Consider the following 23,597-nt stretch of genomic DNA (forward strand, 5'->3'; position numbering starts at 1 on the left):
AGGTTGTCACAGACTCCTGGGTTGAGCTCCCCATGCTCTACAGCGGATTCTCTTGTTTCTCCAGTATCCCTTTCCCACTGCCCACCAGGAAGCTCTGGGCCCCTGCTTACTGGGATCCAGCTACCAGGGGCCCTCACATCTTCCTCTGAAAATATGGGAGGTAAATTAGTTAATTATTGTTTTGGAATCGACGTGCTCTTCAGGTTTCTGATTTATAACTTAATTGTGCTGCTGTAGGTAACTTTCAGTTTTGCACAGGATCCATTAGAATAAAGTTTGTGTTCTCCCAGAATTAGCCAAAGGAAGATTAAAAAGTAAGCCAGAGAGTTTCGTAGCTTTGTAACAATAGCATAAAATGTGGAATAATGAACTGTAAATGTGTCTAATTACATAAATAATGCATTTGTGTAATTGTCAAGTAAGGGGTGTGCTAATGAATCAATTATTTTTAATTGTAGGATGCTTGATTGTTTCAGAAATATAATTGATTGTAATCAAGAATCAATTAAATGTTGATAGTAATTATGTTTATCAAGCTTAAATACATGACATCATTATACCATAACTGCTTCAGGAAGAAGAAACTAGAACGAGGTTATTATACGTGAGGAAGGAATAGCTCATATTTATGCCGGCAGCCCGGCGGCGGCGGCGCGGTAATGAGCTAGAAAAGAGACGCTCTTCAAGGCTTATCAGTCAAGGCTGATGGAGGCAGAGGCTCCTCCAGCTGAGAGCTCGCCACCTCCGGGAGCTGAGCAGGCTCCCGCCTCTGGGGAGGGTCCGTCTGATGGGAGCCCTTTGAGGTGGAGCCACAACCCCACGCCGTTCCTGGCAGACGCTGGGACCTCGTGGCTGCTTGTGCGCTTTGACGCAGGTGGCGTTGGGCCCCAGCGAGCTGCTCGCCCCTTGACCCTTGACGCTTGGCTCTGCGGGGCTCACAGCCCGTGTCCAGACAGCAGGGAAGGGCGTGCAGCTGTGCGGCGGGGTGTCAAATTCCCGTCCGCCCACTGTAGACGTGAGCCCGCAGGCTCCTCCAGCTCTGGGCTTGCATCTCGGTCCTGTTTCTGTCCCCAGTGCTGCCGTCCTGCCACATCATAGGTCCTTTCCAGATGTCAGGGGTAGTAAAGGCACAATTGGTGCTGTGTTCAGTGTCTTGGGACAGCTGGTGACGGGGAAGAACCCGGACAAGGGTGCACCTGTGTGTGTACCTGAGTCACGCTACTGTACACCTGCGACCAGCGACCTCGTATGTCAACCGTACTTCAGTAAGAAATTAACGCGAGAGCTTCAGGACTCTTTGGTCATTGGAACCCTGCTTCTGGGCGTCTCCTTTTGTTCTCAGTGCTCTCCCTGCGCGCATTTGTCCAGTAAGCACGTATCACGTACCTGCTACGTGCCAAGAGCCGTCCCAGAGCTTAAGGATCTAACAGGTGAGGTAGTCCTTACCTTCATGAGGTCCTGGCACATAAGGGAAGCAGGTAATTGAACAAGTCATGGCAGTAGCATGACACGTGCTCCTGGCGCTCGGGGGACTTGGCCCAGTCGGCTCAGAGGGTAGGTGGTGGGGCCCGGCAGGGCATTGCCAGGCCATCTCTTGGCCCCCAGGCCATGTGGTGTCCTCTCTGTGCTCATGGTCTGAGCCTGCACAGGACCTGCTCTCAGGGCCGTTCTTGCTCAGTGAGCTGGGCTGAGTGGCCTCCCACCTGGAAGGACACGGCCTTTAGTTTGGAAATTTTCTTGCGTTATTTCTTTAGTCATTTCCCTCTCTCTGCTCCCTCTCTCTCCTGTACTCCTGCTTTCTTTTGATGTTGGATTTCCTGGACCCGTACCCTGATTTTCTTGTACTTTCCTTCCCGTTTTCCACCGTTCTTGTTTTGTTCCACTCTGCAATACAATCATATCATTGTATTTTCTTTTTTTGTCTTTTCAGGGCCACACCTGGGCATATGGAGGCTCCCAGGCTAGGGGTCAAGTCAGAGCTGTAGCCTCCGGCCTGCGCCACAGCCACTGCAATGCAGGATCTGAGCCTCGTCTGCAACCTACACCACAGCTCAGGGCAACATCGGATCTTTTAACCCACTGAGTGAGGCCAGGGATCCAACTGCGTCTTCACGGATACTAGTCAGGTTTGTTACCACTGAGCCGCAAGGGGAACTGCCATTATTATTGTATTTTCAATGTTTGTTACTCTACTTTTTAATTTTCAAGGGTTTTTATTATTTTTTTATTACTCAATGAATTTATTACATTTATAGTTGTACAATGATCATCACAATCCAATTTTATAGGATTTCTATCCCACACCCCCAGTGCACCCCCCACCCCCTGAACTGTCTCCTTTGGAGACCATAAGTTTTTCAAGTCTGTGAGTTAGTATCTGTTCTGCAAAAAAGTTCAGTCTGTCCTTGTTTCAGATTCCACATGTCAGTGAAAGCATTTGATGTTGGTGTCTCATTGTCTGACTGACTTCACTTAGCATGATAATTTCGAGGTCCATCCATGTTGCTAAAAATGCTGGGGTCTCGTTCCTTTTAATGGCGAAGTAATATTCCATTGTGTGTATGTACCACATCTTCTTGATTCACGCCTCTGTCGATGGACATTTAGGTTGTTTCCATGTCTTGGCTGTTGAAAAGAGTGGTGCAATGAACATCGGAGTACATGTGTCTTTGCGAGTCCTGGTTTTCTCTGGAGAGATGCCCAGGAGGCTCTTGGTGTTTTTATAAATAATAATGGTTCACATTTATTGAGTACGGCCTGCTCCAGGCTCTATGCTAAGAGTAACTCCTTTAATTCCTCAGCAACTACTGAGGTGAGTTCTCTTTTCAGTCCCATTTTGTAGATGAAAAACATCAAGGCCACAGGGACACTGAAGCTGGAGCCAGCAATCTGTCCCAGCCCGGACCTCTGGGAGCAGCGTCCTGGCCCTGCCCCCCGTGGAGCCCTTGAGGCCTGGCTCCCCTGGGGGGGGGGGCAGTGTTTGTGTTGTAATTGGATCCTCCTGAAAACAAGCTGGGCCAGCATCTCCAGGCCAGCCCAGGACTGGCAGAGGAGGAGGGCCGCTTAAAAGTCCTAGTTCTTTGGTTTTGCCTCCAAAATCACATGGTTTTTGTCTTTCTGTCTGACTTTTTTCACTCAGCATAACACCTTAAGTCCATCCGTGGTACAAATGGCATTATTCCCCTCTTTTTTATGACTGAATAATATTCCATTGCATATAGGAACCACATCTTCTTTCTCCAGTCATCCCCTGATGGGCGCCTGGTTTGTGTCCGTGTCTCAGCTGTTGTCAATGACGCTGCAGTGAACACGGGAGTGCACGTATCTTTCCAAGCTCTTGTTTTGGTTTTCTTTGGAAAAAGGCCCAGGAGTGGAAGTGCTGGGTGACATGGCAGCTTTGGTCTTGGTTTTGTGAGGAGCTGCCCCCTGTTTTCCACAGTGGCTGCAGCAGGTACATTCCCAGGGACAGGGCAGGACCGCTCCCTTTCCCACATCCTCACTGACACTTGTCACTGAGACCGGTGGCTAAGCTGTGAAGCCCTCCCAGGCCGACTCAACCCCCACTCCTCACGTTTCTGCTGGGAAACCGCCCTGCAGCCCCCGGCCCCGGGCAGCACAGGGTTGATACGAAGTTCGCGTTGAGGTGTGGACTGGAGGGCACGGACCGCACCTGCCCAGCTGGAGGTGAGCCCGGCCGCGCGGGGAAGTGGTTGGCGGGGTTTATTGAGGTTTATTGGCGTGAGTTCTGTGACCTTGAATGCAGGCTCCCAGCACTCCTGGCCCAGGTTTGTGGAGAGGGTGGACCTCGGGTCTCTGCGTGAATTTGTAGAGGCTTGAAAATGTGTGTCTTAACTGTGATGGCCACACCCTCGCACCTAAACGGCGTCTTACCACCTGGGGCGGCGGCACTGCTTCCTGGAGGCGTTTCCTGCCTCCGGACACGCTGGCCCTGGGGCCACACTGGACTTCGTGCTGAAGCTCGCCGGTGTCCCGGGTCTTCCCTGGCCCGACCGTGTGGACCTCTGGCTTGGTCCCTCGGGGTTCGTTGGCTCTGTGTCCTGCGCTGGGGCGGCTTCAGGTAGGGAACCCGCAATCCGTGGGGGCATCCGGGTCCTCCGTGGTGTCTTCAGCTCACGCGGCCACTGGCTGCTTCCCGTGTCCCAGGCAGGTGTCTGGCGCCCGAGAGCAGAGGCCCGTGAGACGGGGTCTGTGCCCGGGGCCTCTCGGGGGTGACAGGCCCGGCCGGGAGGGGGGAAGGCGCAGTGAGGCTTTGAGTCCAGTGTGGGCGGTTGAGCTGTCTTGAAAGAGAAGTGGGGTTTTTGGTCGGTTTTTTGGTCGGTGTAAAAGCTCAGGGCAGGGGAACAGCAGGTGCGAAGCCCCGGCTCTGGGGACAGGGGATAATGTGTGACCAGACACAATGGGGGGGGGGGGGCAGAGCCAGAGGGTGTGGCCGTGCAGGGTCCTCGACCCTGACAGCCGGGCCTGTCACCAGAGGGGGACAGGTCAGGGGAGGGGGGGCGGGGTCACAGGACCTTGAGATGGGCCTCCGGGGCCGGGGTTTGGCGAGGGGAGCGGAGGCGAATGTGTGGGTGTGAAGGAGGCTCCCCCGCCCCCTGACCACATGGGCTGGGGCCCCCTAGGCGAGGGCCACGTGGCAGGGCCGCGGCCAGGAGAGCCGCACCCTCGCAGGACACGCCAGAGAAGGGCCTGCTGATGCTTCTGTGACCACGTCGGACTGGAGGAGCGGCAGGTGACGGGATCCACAAAACACCTGAGCAGGGGCTTCTGAGAAGAGCCAGCCCCCCCACACACACCGGCGTGGCGTCTGGGACAGAGTTTTCCGGAGGAAAATCAAGCTGCGGCCCGGCTCTCTCGACGTCTCCTGTGAGCACGGCGCTAGCTTTCAGATGGAAACAAGAAGAATCCACTGTCTACACAGCAGCCGAGTGGGCAGGCACGTACCGAGGGTCGTGCGGAAGTCCGCCAAAGCCAGACTCTCTCCTTCCCTCCCGCTGAACGTGCTGGACGTTTCTGGGAATCGATGAAGCATGAATAATGCAAGAAAACCCATTTTTCCAGGTGGAGGAAAAAGATGTATCCTGTGAGGCTACCTGGAGAAAACAAATCTGTGTAAGTAAAATATACGAGAGCAACAAAGAGAAAGCGGCCCGAAGCCACAGCGGAGAATGGCGGGGCGGGGCAGGGGGCGGGGCGGGGGTCCAGGGGCGGGGCCCCCGCAGGGAGAGGCGGGTTCGGGCGGGTGGGGGCCGGCGGGACCGAGGTGGGGAACCGCCAGCATCTTGGGCTCCGTCCTGGAGCCGCCTCGCCGTCTGGTGGGGCACCTGGTGGGCGGTCTCCGGACAGTCGGGGGAACCCAGCGCAGGGCGGGACGCGCCCCCTCCGGGTGACGGCGATGGTGCAGACGGTGCAGACCTTGGACCTGGGACCAGATCTGGGGCCCAGGCTGGCTGCCGCCGCCGCTCGTCCTCCTCCTCCCCGCTCCCCGCTTCGCCCGCCTGCTTCACGGCTCCGCTGCCCTCTCTCCCGCCCTTCCTCTTGCCCGTCTCTCTTTCAGGCTCTGTTTGTGTCTGTTCTTTTCCCTCTTTCCTGCCTGAAAACAAGACATCAGTTTAAACCAAACCCTTTCTGCCCTTTGGGCCTCGGTTCCGTCCACCGTGAGCAGGCCTGCCCGCGCCTTGCCCTTCAGCGTCTCTGCTGCCGGCCCCTGTCCCCTCCCGCGAGGGCGCTATGGGTTCCGTCGCCCCCACCTGCCCCGACTCTCCGGGTCTGCAGAGTGGAACACGGCCGGGGCCAAGGAGAACGCAGGCATCACACCATCTCACAGAAAAGCCCTCATTTCCTTTAGTCGCGCTGCGTGCATTGCCAGCCACTGCCGATGGTTGGACCTGAAGACTCAGATGGGGCAGCTGGAGGTCACAGCCAGGGCTCAGTGTGGGGCTCAGTGCTCTTTGCGCTGCCCTCTGAGGAGAGGTGGAAGAGCGTTTTTGTGCAGAGCTTCTGAACACGGTCTTCAGTTTCCTTGGGGAGACACTTGCGGTAACCCTCAGCTCAACTGCTGCTAAAGGCGCCCACTGCTGTTTGGCCGGCAGCCCGAAACCTGCCCTCTGTCTCTTTCTGGGAGCCTGGTCTTGGGTCTTGTGTTCAGTGAGACCTGAGCTGATATGGACCAACAGCTGATAAAAACAGAGCCAGGGAGGGCGTGGTGATGGCTGGAGGTGCAGGGCACCTGCTTGTCTGGACCAGGGCATCCTGATGTTGTACAAAATGAGCCCCCTCATCATCGCAAAAACTTTCAGAGCCCCCCTCCCTAACAATTTCATTGCTTACCTTTAAATACTTACTGATTGGAAGAAAAGCGTAAATAAAAGTACCACGCATTTGTTTACAGTTTTAAGATAGAGTCTTATTTTATAAACTGCAGCAGCATCGATGCACACTTGAAAACAGTCTGTGGTTTAGTCTCTGGCCGCTTCTGGGAGTCGCCCAGGTTGGTGACCCCTTGCAGTGACTCTCAAGTCCCCTCGGAAACCTGCAGGTTGGAATCTTGCTCTAGGTGAGTTGAAAATTCTCCTTAGACGGAGCCAGAGCAACAAGAGCTTGCTTGTGGCTTGTGTCTAATCTCTCCTTTGTCCCCTGCAGGAAACTTCCTCTGCTGAGCTGTATCCTAGTGATGTTATTGGCCTGAGGGGCACCACGGGAGATGGTGCCGTGGAACCCGCAAGCAGCTGTTGAGATGTATCATTCCGTGGCTCAGGCAGGGTTCCTGGTTGCCAGCAGCCATACCCTGCTCTGGCTGAGCTGGGCAAAAAGGAGCTGATTTCAAGGACACCCGGGGGTCTTCTGCTTCCAGCTATGGCAGAATGACTGGTGCTGGACTTACCCCCTCCCCATATTAAAGAGGCATAACACTGGGCAACATTCGTGAGACAGCTGTAATCAGGCGTGGACATCAGGCAGTGCAAGTCTGTCACCCCACTTGGGGGGACCTGACGAGTGCGCCCGTGGTTGTCCTGGTCAAACTCCCACCTGGCAGAGAAAACTGGAGTCCAGCGGAGCATGGCGATCCCACTGGGCTAAGAAGGCAAAGGTCAGGATTTGGGGGAGCCCCCACACTTGGAGCAGAGGATGGGGAGGAGGGAGCCGTGCAGCGGGGCATCCAGGGGTCCCTGTATGGGCTCCATGAGAAGCTGGTAGGGGTCTGGGCTGTGGGCTGAGAAAGGAGCAGAGATACTAGAAGTGGAACAGTGCTAGGGGACTGGGCCCCGTGTGTGCAAACACTGTCAGCACCTCTGGCCACTCAGCTAACAGGAGTGAAGGAATAAAGTCCATTTCCTTAGGTAAAGGTCTATCTAAATCTTCCCTGAAGCCTCTGACAAGATCTGCAGAAGATAGAGTTTAGAAAGCACTCTCTCACCACATTAGAGAGCCTGGGCCAAAATAAAAATGAAAACAAGGGAAAAATAACAAAGAACAAATCGACATAAGTGCAAGGCGATTACCAAGCACTCTTCAGAAGAAGGTAACAGAACACAGAGTCTATATGATGTGTCTTCATTAATGGCCAAATCGAACAGGGAAATGTGACCATAACCGAGAAGAAAATCAATTAAGCACCTAAAGAAACAGACTCAAGATAGCCAAACATTGGCTTTATCTGAAAAAGACGATAAAGCAGTTATTGTAAGTATGTTTTAAAAGCCAAAGGAAAATATATTTAAAGAAATGTCTTAAAATTAGGTTGTGCAACTATAAATACAATAAAATTCATTGAATTATTTTAAAAGCCCAAACAACCACAACCCAAAAACGTATGGCTAAGACCAGTGTCAAAGAGTGCACTGATTGTGGTTTCTTCCAGGAACTTTGTGGTTTTAGATCTTAACATTTAAGTCTTTAATCCAAATGTAATACACAACTGTTTAGGGGACATTTGGTATCAAAAGCCTCAAAAATGTGTGTACTTATTAATTCCATTTCCAGGTATTTAAGGAAATAATTATAGATGGTAGTATGGATTTATGTCTAAGGAGGCACACTATGGTGCAGTTTATAACAGTGGAAGATTAAACACATCCTAAACAGCCAGTAATAGATGATTAAATTACCAAATATCTATGTAATGTGATCCCATGCTGCTATCAAAATACGTTATAGAAAAATAATAACTTTTCCATAAAAAGAATGACAGGAAAACATGATCTTCATGAGTTGACAGACAGGGAATCTGAGCAGAGAAAAACAAGCTGGAGAAAAAACAGATGGAAGCTTTCTAGAACTGAAAACCAAACAGGTGGAATTAAAAAATGTAATGTGTGGGCTTCACCATCAAATAGAAGAGGGCGGAAGAAAAAGTGTACAAACTTGAAGACAGAGCATTAGAATTTATCCAATTTGAAGATGAGTGAAAAAAAAAAATGAAGAAGAATGAACAGTCTCACATGCAACGAGTCTCCTAGAAGAGAGAGAAAACACTGCAGAAAAAACATTGGAAGAAATAATAGCTGGAAAAATCCCAAACTTGGTGAAAAACATCACACTAGAGATTAAGAAAGCTCAGCTAATACACAGAAAACCACAGCAATGCACATCATAGTAAAGTTGCTGAAAACCAACAATAAAGAGAAAACTTCAAAAGCAGACAAACAAGTCAGCAGGTCTGGGGAGAGGACAATGATAAAATGATGACCATCTTCCTATCAAATATAAAGAAGCTCCGGAAAGACGGTGGAAGAACACCTTTCAATGTGGAAGATAAAAGTCGGTCTTTCCAGAATTTCCTATGCGGTGAAATGTCTTTCAAGAATGTCAGCAAAATAAAGACAGAATTTGTCACCAGTGGACCTTCACTATAGCAACTGTTAAAAGAGGTTCTTTAGATCAGACAGAATGAAAATGTGAATTTATGGGAATTTATAGAAATAAGAACACCAGAAAATAAATAGGTAAATATAGATTGTTTCCTCTTCTCACAATTTCCTTGGAAGACGATTGGCCGTTTAAGACAAAAATCATAACACTTTAGAGTGAAGTTTATAAAGGATACAGAAGTAAAATACATGAAAACCATAGTATAAGAAGCCGAGAGTAGAGAGGACAGGAAAATGGAATTACGCTGCTCTGAGTAAGGGGAAGTTGTGAAATTTGAAGTGGAAAATGGACAGTGTCAGCTGTGAACGGGGAAGCATGAAATGCTGCAATAGTGCCTCCAAATAAAATTTGATAATTTAAGGATGTGTATTGTTTTAGAGCAACAACAAAAATAATTTAAAAGAAAAAAAAGAAGCTACAAAGCTAAGAGAGGCTGTAACATGAACTCCTGAAAAACATTTGATTGACACAAAAGAAGGCAGGAGAGAAGCAACAGAGGGACAAAGAAATAGAAGAGATAAATTTAAATCAACCACATGAGTGATTGCATTAAATTTAATTGGCCTAAATATTCTAATTAAAAGACAGAGATTGTCAGATGGAATGGAAAAAACAGTCTCCAATTATATGCTGCTTAAAAAGATGCACTTTAAAGTTGAAGATGCAAATAGATGAAAGTCAAAGAATTAAAAAAATTAAACTGCACACAGGAAGCATATGAAAGGTGTCATCGCTATATTAATATCAGACAAAGCAGACTTCCAGATAGTATTGCAAGAGAGCAGAGCATGTATTGTGATGAATGAGCAATTCATCTGGGAGACATAGCCACCCAACACATGCATGCACCTGATCACAAAGCTTCAAAATTCATGATGCAACAGAGGACAACCTACAGGGACAACTCTGGACCCCGCTCGTTTTATTTAGTTAATCATATCAAATACTTAAATAAAATGGTACCAGTTTTACACACAAGCCTTTCAGAAAGCAGAGGAAGACTTGAAACTTCCAACACATTTTCTGAGGCCAGTATTAATCTGATACCAGGTGACGAGATAGTCTAAGAAAGTACAGACCTCTAGTCCCACAGAAGTGAACAAACAAACAAAAATCCTTACCAAGTGTTTTCAAATTAAGGCTAATATTATATTAAAAGGACATTACATTGCCTTTTTTTTTTTTATTTTTTTATTTTTGCTGCGGTGTGCAGTGGCTTGATGTGGGATCTTTGTTCCCAGCCCTGGGCCTCAGTGGTGAAAGCAGAGTCCTAACCACTAGACCACCAGGGGACCCCCTGTGTCATTCTTAAGTAGAGTCTGCCTGGAACCTGTGTTTAGTTCAACATTGGCAAACCCATCAATGTGGATTCCATGTTGGTGGAGTAAGATCCTAACCAGCTAACCCTCCTGAAATTAACTAAAATGTCTGGACAAAATTAAAAAACAAATTATATAAATACCCTGAAAAGTGAACAAACCAGGCAGTTTTTGGGTGGGGAATCAAAACTTGGAGGAAGGGGCTCGCAGGGGCTGAGTTATGAAGGCAGCTGAACCTGGGGCCTGGCTCAGGAAGGCCATCGGCAGAGGAACCTGTGCTCTTAAACAAAACACATGCCACTCACTTTGTGGACTTGGGCAGCGATGACCCTGCAGCCACCCCAGCTCCCACCGCACTATCCCCGCTGCTCGGCACCCAGGGGCTGGCATGCAGCTTGCCGCCGAGCCTGGCGGCTTCTCCGGGAAGCATCTCTGCGAGGCAGCAAGAGCCCAGGTCGCAGTGTGTCTGTGAGAGTTTCCATTTATCCCCAGGGGTCCAGGTGACCACAGAAGTTCTGGTCTGTCCTTGAGCTTGGCTGCACCCGGTTTCCTTGCTGATTGCAGGTCTGGCTGACCTCCCCCCGCTTTCATCGGGACCTTCTTGTTGCCTCTTCTCTCTTCCCGGTGCTGCTTTATCTTCATCCGAGTTCCGTTAGTGTCCTCTCTGCAGCCCTTGTCCTGAAAGGAGTCCTACTTGATCAGTCCGGAGAGTCGCAGCCGCCTTGACCTTGGTGCCGACTGCTTCGGCTCTGCCGCCGAGAGTTGGCTGGGAGCGCGTCTGGTTCTGGCTGCTGTTCTGAGGCTGGCCAGATGCTCCTGGGCACCGCCTGCCTTTGCCTCGCAGACCCCGGCGCCACGCAGACCTTGTGGATGGTTGTGGTTTGTCTGCTTCCACTTACATTTTGGGGTTTGTGGGAAAGCCTCAGGTAGCGGGAGGGATTACGTCTCCCAGAAAGACAGGTCCCCGTCTTAGGACCCCGGAATTAAGTTGGGGCTCTTGAGATGAGCTCATCCTGAGTTTAGGGTCGGTCCCTAAGTCCCCAGACTGCTGTCTGTACACATAGAGGAGGGGAGACTTGAGCCAGAGAGTCACAGAGATGGAGGCGGAGGTAGGGAGGATGCACCTGTGAGCCCAGCGTGGCCGGCAGGTGTCGGAAGCTGACAGAGGCGAGGAAAGGCGGCTCCCGCAGGGCCTCCAGGAGGAACCAGCTGTCCGTGCCGACACCTTGATTTGGGGCTTCTGGCCTCTATGTCTGTGAGGAAGCGAATTTCTGCTGTTTTAGCTGCCAGGTTTTTGGTTGCCGCAGACCTAGGAAATAATATATGAGACCAATGGCCATCTTAGTCTGTTCAGGCGGCTCCAACGGGTACCACGGATCTGTCACAAACCATAGAACTCACTGCCCTGGATTCGGGGACTGGCGGTCCAAGATCCAGGCACTCACAGAGTCCGTGTCTGGGGAGAGCTGCTTCCTGGGTCACGGACGGTGCACACGCGGCGAGGGGCCCCGCGGCGAAGGGGCAGGGCGCGCTCCAGGGTCCCTTTTGTAAGAAGGTGAATCCCACCATGGGGCACCACCCTCGTGACCTGTCACCTCCCAGAGGCCACACCTCCCAACACGTCACATGGAGCATTAGGACTGAACATGTGAATTTTGGGGGACACCAAACCAGTCTATAGCCCCTGGTTCTTGTTTTGTTTTCGCAAGTAAGCGAAGTCTTTATTCCAGGAAAGCAAACAGCTCCCAGGACAGCTGGGAGGGGGGAGAAGAGCCCCCGCTCTCTATTGTCCTACAGGGGTTTTATCCCTTAAAGATGGGGGGTACCGAGGCGGGGTCCAGGCAGATGTGGTTTTCCCCCGTCGGCCTTGGCCAGTTCCCTACATCAGTCCTGGTCCAGCGGGGGCACCGAAGCCCGGCCCCTCCACTGACTCCCCGGGTTAGTGTTCTGCCTCAATCCCTCCTCTAGAGTTGGGGCCGGGGTGCGGGGGGATGACCGCTCTGACCGCTTCCTGCTGCCGGGGGCGTCGTTAGGGGGGAGCAGTTAGTCTCCACTCACGGGGCGGTTGAGGGGCTTCCACACGTAACATCGTAGCCCCGGTCGAATGGAGCGAGTTGTGGGTGGTTTTGGCCCCGCTCTATCGAGTGGCTCTGTTTTCTACTGTGGAGGTTTGAGGAGATGGTAAAACCCGCCGTCACAGCCCCCGTCTTCCCAGTTTGACTGATTTGATTTTCCCAGTTTGACTGATTTGATTTCCCAGTTTGACTGATCCCTGTCCCCCGGCACCTGCCGCCCCTCCGTCCAGTGTGGACGGAGCATCCCGGCAGCCTGCGGCTGCTGTCACCCTGGGCATGACGTCACCGTCGTCCTGGGCTCCTGCACCCTCTCCGAGGTGGGGTTCCTGTCCCCCGCACCCTCTGCCTTTGTCCTTTTCTTTCCCCGCCTTTTTATTTGGAGCTCTGACTGCTTAGTTCCTGTGTGTCTGGAGACGTCTTTACGAGACGCGATCATTTTGCTGGTTTGAGAAGTCCAGCCTCGGAGGCGTGGCGCCTTGTTTCCTAGAACCAGCGCGTTCATATCCGGACACCTTCCCACCCGTTCTTTGCGTGCGCCCTGATTTCCCTCCTGGGAGCGCTTAACGTCTTTCATTCATTCCTTTCCACCTTTAAAATTTCGCGCGGTGTCGTGTGCGGCCCTGCTCGCCGCTGTCCCGGGTACTCGGTGGCCTTGCTCATGGAGGAAGCGTTGCCTGCGTCGCGGCCTTGGCTTCCTCGTCCATCTGGACTGGTTTTGAAGCGTCTGACTGTTGGATGTTGCACGTCCTGTGTTCGTCTTCTAGACCCTTAACGGCTTCTTGGTTCTTCTTCATTCCTGGCAGATTTCCTTTATTTTCCAGCTTGTCTTTTTTTTTTTTTTTTTAGGGCTGCATGTGCAGCGTAGGGAGGGTCTGCTAGGGGTCGAATCGGAGCTGCAGCCGCTGGCCTGCCCCACAGCTGCAGCAACATGGGATCTGAGCTGCCTCTTCAACCCACACCACAGCTTGCGGCAATGCCAGATCCTTAACCCACTGAGTGAGGCCAGGGGTCAAACCTGCATCCTCATGGACACTAGCTGGGCTCTTAAGCCCCTGAGCCACAGCGGGAACTCCTGTGCTTTGAATGTTTAATCTCCCTATCATAATCTTAATTTTAAAGAGCTCGCTCTTGTTCTTATTCTCTTACGCCTCCCCCCTCTTCTCCTCCTTCCTCTTCCTTTGAAGGAATTCAGTGGTTCTGCTCTGGGGATATTTCTTTCCTTTTTTCTTTTTGTCTTTTTAGGGCTGCACCAGAGGCATACGGAGGTTCCCAGGCTAGGGGTCGAATCGGAGCTGTAGCCCTCGGCCTGCACCACAGCCACAGCCATGTGGGATCTGAGCTGCGTCTGTGACCTGCACCACAGCTCACGGCAACGCCGGATCCTTAACCCACTGAGCGAGGACAGGGATCAAACCTGCATCCTCATGGATACTGGTCAGCTTTGTTTCCGCTGCGCCACGACGGGAACTCCTGTCTTTTCATGTGTAACAGTGAGCAACTGTGTGGATTGGAAGCTGTGTGTGAGCAAGGGTTTGTCAGCCTGCTGATTTCATTGCTGGAAGGTGGGCAGTGACAGGTGTTGTGTCTGGAGGCCCTTCGTTCTGCTTAGTGACCCTCAGCAGAATCCCACTGGGGTTTAAACCCGTGTCGGCAGCGTCCCCGCTGGGGTGTGGCAGAGGGTGGGTGGGGGTGGGGATGGAAGGGAGAAGTAGCCTGGGGGGGGCCCTGCCCTTCCCCGCGCAGTTTTAATCCATCCTTGTCATCCTAGCCTCACCACCGCCAGCTGTCCCCTGTGTCCCTGGTCCGGGCCCCGTGCTGCTGGAGTCGTCTGCTCCTGGCGGGTGGCTGGGAAGGGAAGTTACCTGGCTGTGAGCTCGGAAGCCCTCGTGGCTCACCCACCTGCTCTGTCTCCTGCTCGGCTCCCCTCTCCCATTTCTCATCTTGTTCCTCACCCTCCCGGTCACCTGGTCTGGTTCCCTCCTGGGGGCCCGTCCTGAGGCCTGACGTTCCTGCTGGCCCTTGTCCCCGTCCTTGTCCCGGTCCTTGTTGTGGTCCTTATCCTGCTTCTTGTCTAGCTTCTTGTCCTGGTTCTTCCGGTTCGTCTGGTTCTTGTCTGGGACCTCGCCCCGGGCCCCTTGGCAGGAGCGGCTGTGGGACCTCGTCCCAGGCCCCTTGGCAGGAGTGGCTGTGTGTGGCTGCCGTGGCTTTGATAAGCCACGTCCCCTCCTGCATCCACTTTCTCTGCTCACACAGTCTGCTGACAGGCTTGCATCTGCTGACCGTCTACAGCCCTCTGCTCTGGCCTCATGCTCAGCCTTCATGGTCGTTTTGTGGGGTCTCCGGGGGCCAGCCTGCCCGCATCACCGCACTTCTCCCGACGTTTACTGTGTCAGCTGTCATAGCGTGTCTTCCTGAGAAGCCTCTTCTGGTCGCAGGGGAGCAGGCAGGCGCGTCAGGGCACCCAGGGCCTGCTGTCCTCGGGTCTGCGCCGACTGGGAGGGCGAGCCTGTCCCGCCCTTGACCTCATCTCCGCCCTTGTCGTCAGTTCAGCGCCTAATGCTTCCGGAGGTGAATCCCAGGGGGCACCCTCAGCTGGCAGTTGGGGCCGCAGGGGCAGGAGAGTCCTGACTTTGATTCGGCGTGTCTGGACCCTCGGCTCTGGGACCACCTGGGCCAGCTGGACACGAGCATCTGCTGTCACAGGACCTCAAGTGGTTCAGTGTGAAAATGCTTGGGCGGCACCCAGCAGGTGACTCTCAGCCAGTTCTGGCTTCAGCTCGTCCTGTGGACTCGACGGGGGCGAGCCCTGTGGGCTCTGTGGAGGCAGCGTGGTCCTGCGGGGCCTGGGGTGATGGTGGGGGCCAAGCAGCCCGACACACACACACACACACACACACACACACACACACTTCCTTCTAGACCTGAGCACTGCCCCTCCCCCGGCAGAGGCTGCGCTGTTTCTCTTCTTACTTCGGCTCTGCCCCTTCCTAGGAGGGCGGGAGCCTGTGTGCAATTGAGTTGCGAGGAAGGGGCTGCTGTCCCGGGGAGCAGAGACCCCTGCCTCTGTCGGCCACCTGCCACTGGGTCAGGGGGTCGTTGAGGGTCAGCCCTGGAGCGGGAGAGGGAGGGTTGGGGAGCCGGGAGGACCCCACGCTGGGCTTCGGGGGCTGAGGTGCGCAGCCAAGGTATCTGCTGGCAACTTGCTGCATTTGTTACAGCCTTGCTTCGGGAATGAGACTCCTTATGGTGAAACATGGTGTTTATTCGCCGTGAAGGTTAAGGAAAACAGCCCTTGAAAGGGAACGAGCTTTTGTTGGAGGACTTTTTTTTTTTTTTTTTTTAATGAACGGGATTATGTTTCTCCAGTTGTGCATTTTGCGGGCACCCTTTTCATAAAAGAATGAGGACTTTTCAGAGTAAAACGAGATTCTTTAATCAGAAGGCCTTTGAAGACGCCGGCTAGGGACAAACCTGTGCTCCAGCTCTGCCCGTGTCTCCTTGGAGGCTAATGGCACGTGCTCAGGGTGCTGGCTTCTCCGCCTGGTCCATGACCTTGATGACCTGGTGTCGGAGCTGCAGCCACGGGGCTGCAAAGAAGCGAGGCCACCAGGACGGTCTGGGTCAGGACAGAGACTCAAACGTGCGTGTGCCCGAGCTGCCCGGGCACACAGGTCCCCAGGCGGGACCCCGAGTCTCTCCCAGGACCCCCGTGTTCTGACGCAGAGGCCCCCAGGCCACACACAAGGAGGGGACACAGGGAGGGTGATTAGGTGGCTTGGATGGCGTGGGGAAGAAGGTCCAGGAATGACAGAGGCTGGACGCGGGGCGGGCTGGCCCTGGGGGCCACGCTCCTCTGTCCGGGCCCCACTGGAAGACGAAGAGCCCGGGTGTGGTCCTTCACCAGGTCAGCGGTTCTCGAGGGGGAGATTTGCCCCTTCGGCGACACCTGCCGGCTTGTTTGATCATCATGGTGCTGCTGGCATTTAGTGGGCAGAGGCCAAGGGTGCCGCTGAATGTCCTACAGCTTGCAGGGCGGCCCCAGGACACGGAGGCTTCCGGTCTGAAACGTCGCCAAGGCCGCCGTCCAGGAAACCCGGGCTGAAGACCAGAAATCATGACATGCAGTCCATGTTTTGCTGGAAATTTCTGGCTGGTGAAGCAAGCACGTGAAGCAACCCACCCGCCCAGGGTTTAGCTGGGGAAAGTTGAGGCGCGGGCACGGTGCTCCCAGCTGCACTGCTGGTCTTGCCGACCGGGGGGGCTCATGTGCAGACTCGATTTCAAGGATGAAAATTTCAAAATGCTGTCGAAAGTAATAAAAGAAAACTTAAGTAGAAGGAGAAACACCATACTAACGGATTGGAAGATTCAGTGTGATAAAGGTGCTGTTTCTACCGAAATTGATATATAGTTTTAACATAATTCTTATTGAATTCAGAAAGGTGTTTTTTTTGGGGGGGGGGGTAGATATAGACAGCCTTATTTTATTTTATTTTATTTGGTCTTTTTGCCTTTTTCTTGAGCCGCTCCCGTGGCATAAGGAGGTTCCCAGGCTAGGGGTCGAATCAGAGCTATAGCCACCGGCCTACGCCAGAGCCACAGCAACGCGGGATCTGAGCCACATCTTCGACCTACACCACAGCTCACGGCAACGCCGGATCGTTAACCCACTGAGCAAGGGCAGGGACCGAACCCGCAACCTCATGGTTCCTAGTCGGATTAGTTAACCACTGCGCCATGACGGGAACTCCCGACAGGCTTATTTTAAAATGTATGTGCAAAGGCAAAGGTTCTATAATAGCTAAAGTAATTTTGAAAAACAAGAATAAGTTGGAGAGATTTCCCTACCTGATGTTAAGGCTTTTTATTTAGCTATAGATATTGAGACAATGTGATATTGGCAGAGGAGTGGACACATAACACAAATCAGAAATAGACCTACAAATATGTCCAACTTTTTTTTTTTGTTATTGAGGTGAAATTCATGAAAAAAAATTACCATTTTAAAGTGAACAATTCCACGGCATTTAGTACATTGAAAATGTTGTGCAATACCCACCTCTATCAGCTTCTGCGCTATTTTCATTGCCCCCAAATAAAATTTTTACCCCTTCCTCCCAGTTCCCAGCAACCACCAATTTGCTTTCTGTCTCCATGAATGTACTCATTCTAAATATTTCGTACACATGGAACTATACAATTTGTGAAATTTTGTGTCTGGTCTATTGTGCAACACCACATTACAGCATATATCAGAACCTGAGTCCTTTTTATGGCTGAATAATATTTCATTGTATGGATATACCGTCATTTGTTCATCCCTTCCCTTCATCCACTGATGGACGTTTGGGTCGTTCCCGCCCTTTGACGACTGTGAACAGTGCTGCTGGAACATTCTCATGGACGTTTTTGTTTGAACACTTGGTTCTAATTACTTTGTGTATATACCTTAGAGTGACATTGCTTGGTCATATGATAATTCTGTGTTTTACTTTTCGTGGAATTGTTTGCCCCATTTTAAAGTGTTAAAGTCCCACACCTTTTAACCAGCAGTATGTGAGAGTTCCAGCCTATCTACAGCCTTGCTAACAACTATTTTCTGTATTTTGATTACAGTCACTTTGGGGGTCTGACGTGGTATCTCACTGTGATTTCGATTTGCATTTCCCTGACAACAAATGATGCTGAGCATCTTTCATGTGCATCCATCACACATATGTTGATGCTTCATGGTGTTCCATAGATCTCTTAGGCAAGGTTTATTTTTCTTTCCTTTTTTTTTTTTTTGTCTTTTGTTGTTGTTGTTGTTGTTGCTATTTCTTGGGCTGCTCCCGCGGCATATGGAGGTTCCCAGGCTAGGGGTCCAATCAGAGCTGTAGCTGCCGGCCTACACCAGAGCCACAGCAACTCGGGATCGTTAACCACAGCTCACGGCAACGCCGGATCGTTAACCCACTGAGCAAGGGCAGGGACCGAACCTGAAACCTCATGGTTCCTAGTCGGATTCGTTAACCACTGGGCCACGACGGGAACTCCAATTTTTCTTAATTCATTTTTCTTTCTGCTCCTGAGACTGGATTGTGTCAACTTACCTGTCCTCAAGTTTGCTGCTTCTTTTTCCTGCCTGTACATATGTGCAGTTATAACCTTCAGAATTTCTATTTGATTCTTTTTTATAATTTCTATCTCTTTATTGATATCCTTTATTTCATAAGACAGCATTTTCCTAGATTCCTTTAATTCTTTGTCCATGGTTTTCTTTAACTGTTGTAGCTCATTTAAGACAGTTGATTTACAGTCATTGTCCAGTAACTGTCATATCTTGTACGGACACTTTTCTATTAATTTCTCATCTCCCTGTGAATGGCTATGCTTTCTTTTTTCTTTGCAAAGTAAATCATAAATTTTTTTTGTTGAAAAGTGGACATTTAATATATGATGGCATGGCAACTTTGGAAATTACAATGCCCCCACCTCCAGCCAGGGTTTATTGTTGCTCTCATTTGGATTGTTTAATTTAGAGGCTTTTCCTAAACATTGTGGGTCAAGGCTGTGTTCTTTGTCATGTGCGGTCACTGAAGTCTCTGTTCCATTATGTTGAATGACTTGGCAGAGATTTTCTTAAATGCCTGGGGCCAAAACCCAACCAACCAACCAACCAACCAACCAGCCCTCTCCTGGTCTTTGCAGATTGGCTCTGTGTTGGAGTGGTCCTTCAGTGCCTTTCCAGGCCGTTTACCACAGCCGCCACCTTCACTTCCTCTTCTCATGGAGCCACAGCATTAGGCAGAAGTGGAAGCTTAGGCTCTCTCAGGTTTTCATGGGCATGTGTCCAGCCCTGCCTATGTTTGTGGCTTTCTAGGTTCCCCGGGATATGCAGGGGCTTTTCAAAGCCCCTTATTCCTCCCAGTGTCTCCTTCCCCAGCCTCTTCCTTCCAGGCTTTTCTGTGTGACTATTGCTTTCCATGGTGTGCACTCTTTGCTCCAGGTGGCTGCAGATACCACATGTGCCTTTAAATATGTTGGGCACATAGCATCCCTGGGAGAGGTCCAAGGGGGTGGAACAAAGACAAGCCCTTGAGTCGGTCCTGCAGGGGTGACCAGGAATCCACGAAGGAGCAAAAATACAGCCACAGGTCCTTGAGAATGAGGTCCATGTTGCTCTCAGAGTCCAGCAAGCTGCAGCAGGAGATGCCACCTCCACAGCCCTCACGGAGCTGGGACCAGGAGATGGAAGCAGGTCAGTTAAACATCACGACGCTCTTTTGCTGAAATTTAACAACTTCTTTATTAAGAAAGAAGTCCCCCTGGGTGTTGTAAGTCTTTGATTATATGCTAGAGTTCCAAAAAATTCAGCCTGACTGGTTTTGCCAGTTTAATCATTGCTTTAGTGGAGGAATGGGATTTGGGATTTCCCTACGCTGCCATTTTTGGTGGCAACTGATTTTTGACAAAGGAGCAAAAAACAATTCCATGCAGGAATGATAGCCTTTTAAACAAATGGCACCGGAGCAATTGAGCATCCATATGTTTGAAAAAAAAAAAAAAAGAAGAAATCTGACCAAAGCCTCATACACTACAAAAAAATTGCCTCAAAATGGATTGCTGACTTAAATGTAACATGTAAAACTATAACATTTCTAGACAAAAATTAGAAAATTTCAAGACAAGTCTAGGCAAAGAGTTTTTAAACTTGACAACAAAAGCATGAATCATAAAGAAAAACAGATAAACTGGACCTCAGTGAAATGTAAAATTTTACAGTTGGGAGAATGAAATTGACAGATGGGGAGAAAATATTTGCAAACCTCATACCTCAAAAAAGACTTGCCTCCAGCATATACGAACATCAATTTAAAAAGCAAGACCCGCCACCACCAAGCCACCTAGAAAAGGGACAAAAGACAGGAGCAGACATTCCACCAAAGAGACGAGCCATACGGTGACCAAGCTCCTGAAAAGGTGCCCCACGGAGGAATGCAGAGGGGACCGCCGTGAGATTTTTCGGTACAGCTATCACAAGGTGTAAAATAAAAAGCTGACAACACAACTGCTGGCAAGGATGTGGTGAGACGGGCTCTCCCACCCTGGTGGGGATGTGAATGGTGCAGCCGCCCTGGAAAACCGTTTAGTTAAAAACCTAAACACGCAGCTAATTACCACCTGACCCAGGAACCAAAAGCCGATGTTTGTGCCAAAGTCTGTTTGTGAACATTCCCAGGAGCTTCCTGGTAACCAAAGATGGAAAAACCTAACCGTCCTTCACCGGGCGGAGGGTGGGCACCGCGCCGTGGAATACTACACAGCAGTAAAAAGGGACAAGCTCATCTTACCTGCGGCCGCCTGGACAGACCACAGGGAACCCTGCCGAGGGACGGAGCCCACAGCCCCGGCCCCGCCCTCCACAGTGTGTGTGGAACTGGTGAAATCCCAGCCGCTCCGTGGACCGACTGTTGACAGTTTCCTGGGGGTGACATTGCACTCAAGTTAGGCAAGGTGTCACCTTTGGGGAAAGCTGTGAGGCGGGTGCATGGGGTGCCCCGTGCGTTTCCAGTCAACTATCTGTAACTCTACAGTGACTTCAAGGCAAGAGGCTTTTTAAAAAGACGTGCCTCTCCCCTGGCCTGCGTCTTCTGCCCGGAAAACATTATGAACTGAAACCCACTGTTCCTTGAACGTGCCTCATGTCCCGCGCCCCCCGGTTCCTGGGTCACAGGCCCCCGCCCCTCACCCCAGATGCCCCCCCTTCTGCCTGTCTGTCCAGGTGGGCCTCGCTCAGCGCACACCCCGCCACCCCACAAAGCCTTCCCTCCCCATGGCCGAAATGCGTGTCATTTTCAAACTTCCTCTTTTGATGAAGTCAGTAATTATAGTTTTTTAAAACATTGGTTTCACTTTTATCTTTAAAAAACGACATGTGTTTTTATTTGAAATATTGATGGTGTCAAAGAAGAGAATGGAAGGGATGTGAGAGTAGCCGCCCTCAGACACCTCCGTTGATAATTTCTTTTAAAAATAAAATATCTGCAACAGGAGGAGTATTTCAAGACAGCCTCGTTGACCAGCTCTCTCTCAGGGGAGCTGATTCTCTCGCCTCCGCGTCTCCCACGTCCCCCTGGACGGCGCGGGATGGCACGTCTGGAGGCCGGCACCCGACATGGGGAGGAAACAGGACGGCTTCTGCCGGGGAGTCGGGGAGGAGAGGTTCGCTGAGCCCGGGGTCCAGGCCTCTGCGGTGGCTTCCTCAGCCTGGACCCGGGGACCTCAAGGCGCAGATCCACCTGCTGGGTGCTGGGGTCCCAAGAAGTGGCTCGGACGTCCATGGGGCAAGCTGAGGTCTGGGCGCGAATCTGGTGTTGACTCTGTGCTGGGTCCCCCCGGGGATCCCGGGGGGCGGGAACGGGTTCCCCCGAGGGGTGGAGCGAGTGGCTTTCCTTCCCAGTGCGCAGGGTAAAGGGGGGGGGGGTCACGTGGTTCAGGATCACACACGATCAAAAGCGAGCCCCCCGCCCCCAGTCCGTCCCACCAAAGGCACCTACCGAATTTCTGCGCTTCTTTTCCAAAGAAAATTTTTAGTTCTTTAAAAACTATTTAAATTACGAAAGATAATCTCCAGTGCTCTCTGTGCCTCGCTGGCCCTTTTTGCCACTTAAACCGTCCTAGGGTTTTCCCCCACGGGCCCTCCCAGCTCCTTCATCTCCAAGGACTGCAGTGTCCAGCTCTGTCTTCTGTTTACGACTCTTTCCGGGTCCAGCTACTTCCAAAAACGTTGCAGTGAAGGTCTTTCCTTTTTCATGTGTATCCCGGCAGAGACGTCTGAGTACGCGCAGAGGATAACAGCTGGCCATGGACGGCTGGGTGAAAGGATATGTACATTCAATTCTTTTAATTTTAGTTTTCCAACAAAATAGTCAATCATGCTCAAAGCTAAAAAATCGATTTGATAGTCAAAGAGTAAAAAGCAGCTCCCCTTCCTATACCGGCCCCTCTTCCCCCAAGGAAAGTGTTTTTATTTCTCTTTCCACACCTTAAATTCTCTTAAAATATGGTCACATGCTTAACACATTGTACTTGATAAATAAATTCTCATTGTAGATGTGTAGATTTTATGGAGGTTAAAAAAACAAGCAGGAAAAAAGCCACAAAGAGGGTTTTCATCCCCAAATCCGGACCATGCAGAGGTACCACGGAGGAGAGCGAGGGGGAAGCCAAGCTCCCTTCTCTCACCTGAGCCACTGCCTCCCAGTCCCGGGTCCCGGGAAGCCCGTGCCCATGCAAGGCACAGCTGGAGTCCCTGCTCTTAAATTGCATAGGCCGGCGGGCAGGGGCCGTTGGGAGCAGGGCTCTGGTTAAGAACGCTGGCCCTGTAGTGGCTCTGAGGAGCCTAGAGTGGGCAGTGCAGCCTCGTTAAGGTGACGTTGGAGGGAGGCTGGCGAGGAGGCTGGAGTGGGCAGCGCAGCCTCGTCAGTGGGATGTTGGAGGGGCGGTCATCGCAGCAGGAAAGGGTTTCTGACAGAAGGACACAGAGGGGACTTTTGGGAGGGTGCTGAGTACATCGACTTGAAGTCACTTAGTTTAGGGGAAGCCCTGCCTGTTCACAGCTCAGCCGTCCCTGGGCCGGGGTTTTGGGGGACTGGGGGGGCGGGCTGAGAGAAGGGGACCCGGCATTTGTTTAGCCTCACCCCACATCCTGTTTTTAACTGTGACCACCTCTCTGCAGGCAGTGTGACCTCTGCGTCCAGGGGCAAGAGGGGAGGCACCTGGGGACAGGGATGCAGGTCAGGTTTAGCTCATCCTGGAGGTCACCCAAGAGGTACCAGTATGTTCTGTTTAAGAAGGCGGGGCAGGCAACCTGTGGGAAGCGGTTTCGAGAAAAACGTCTCTCCCAAAGCTTTGGGTCCCACAGGCTCGTTGCCGTCACCCCGCACTGTCCACTGTGAAGGAGTCGCTGTTTCCTTGGCCCTGAGTCCACTTCTCCCAGACGGTCACACTCGGGCGCTGTGATGCCTTTGGAGAGAGAGGCCCTTCTAATTCAGGGAATCCCTGGGGAGCCCCGGGGGGCGCTGAAAGCAAGCAGAGGTTGGGTGGTGAACCAGGGCGGCCGGCAGCCTGAGCCCCTGCCTGGATGCTGGCGTCCCCAGGACGAGGGACCTTGTGCTCCAGTCTTGGCCGGGCTGGGAGGGGAGGTCGTGGCCTGAGCTGAAACGGCTGCTTCGGTGGGAGAAGCATGTGGTGCAGCTAGAAAAACGGAAAGAGAAGACCCTCTGGGCTGGGGGCAGTTGCCCCCCGCCCCCCCCCCCCCGCACCAGGGCCT

This window comes from Sus scrofa, chromosome 3, assembly GCF_054392235.1.
Source record: "Sus scrofa isolate SSC_HxYL_T2T_F1_AM1 chromosome 3, Sscrofa_HxYL_maternal_Yorkshire_Landrace_v2.0, whole genome shotgun sequence".
Taxonomy (NCBI): Eukaryota; Metazoa; Chordata; class Mammalia; order Artiodactyla; family Suidae; genus Sus; species Sus scrofa.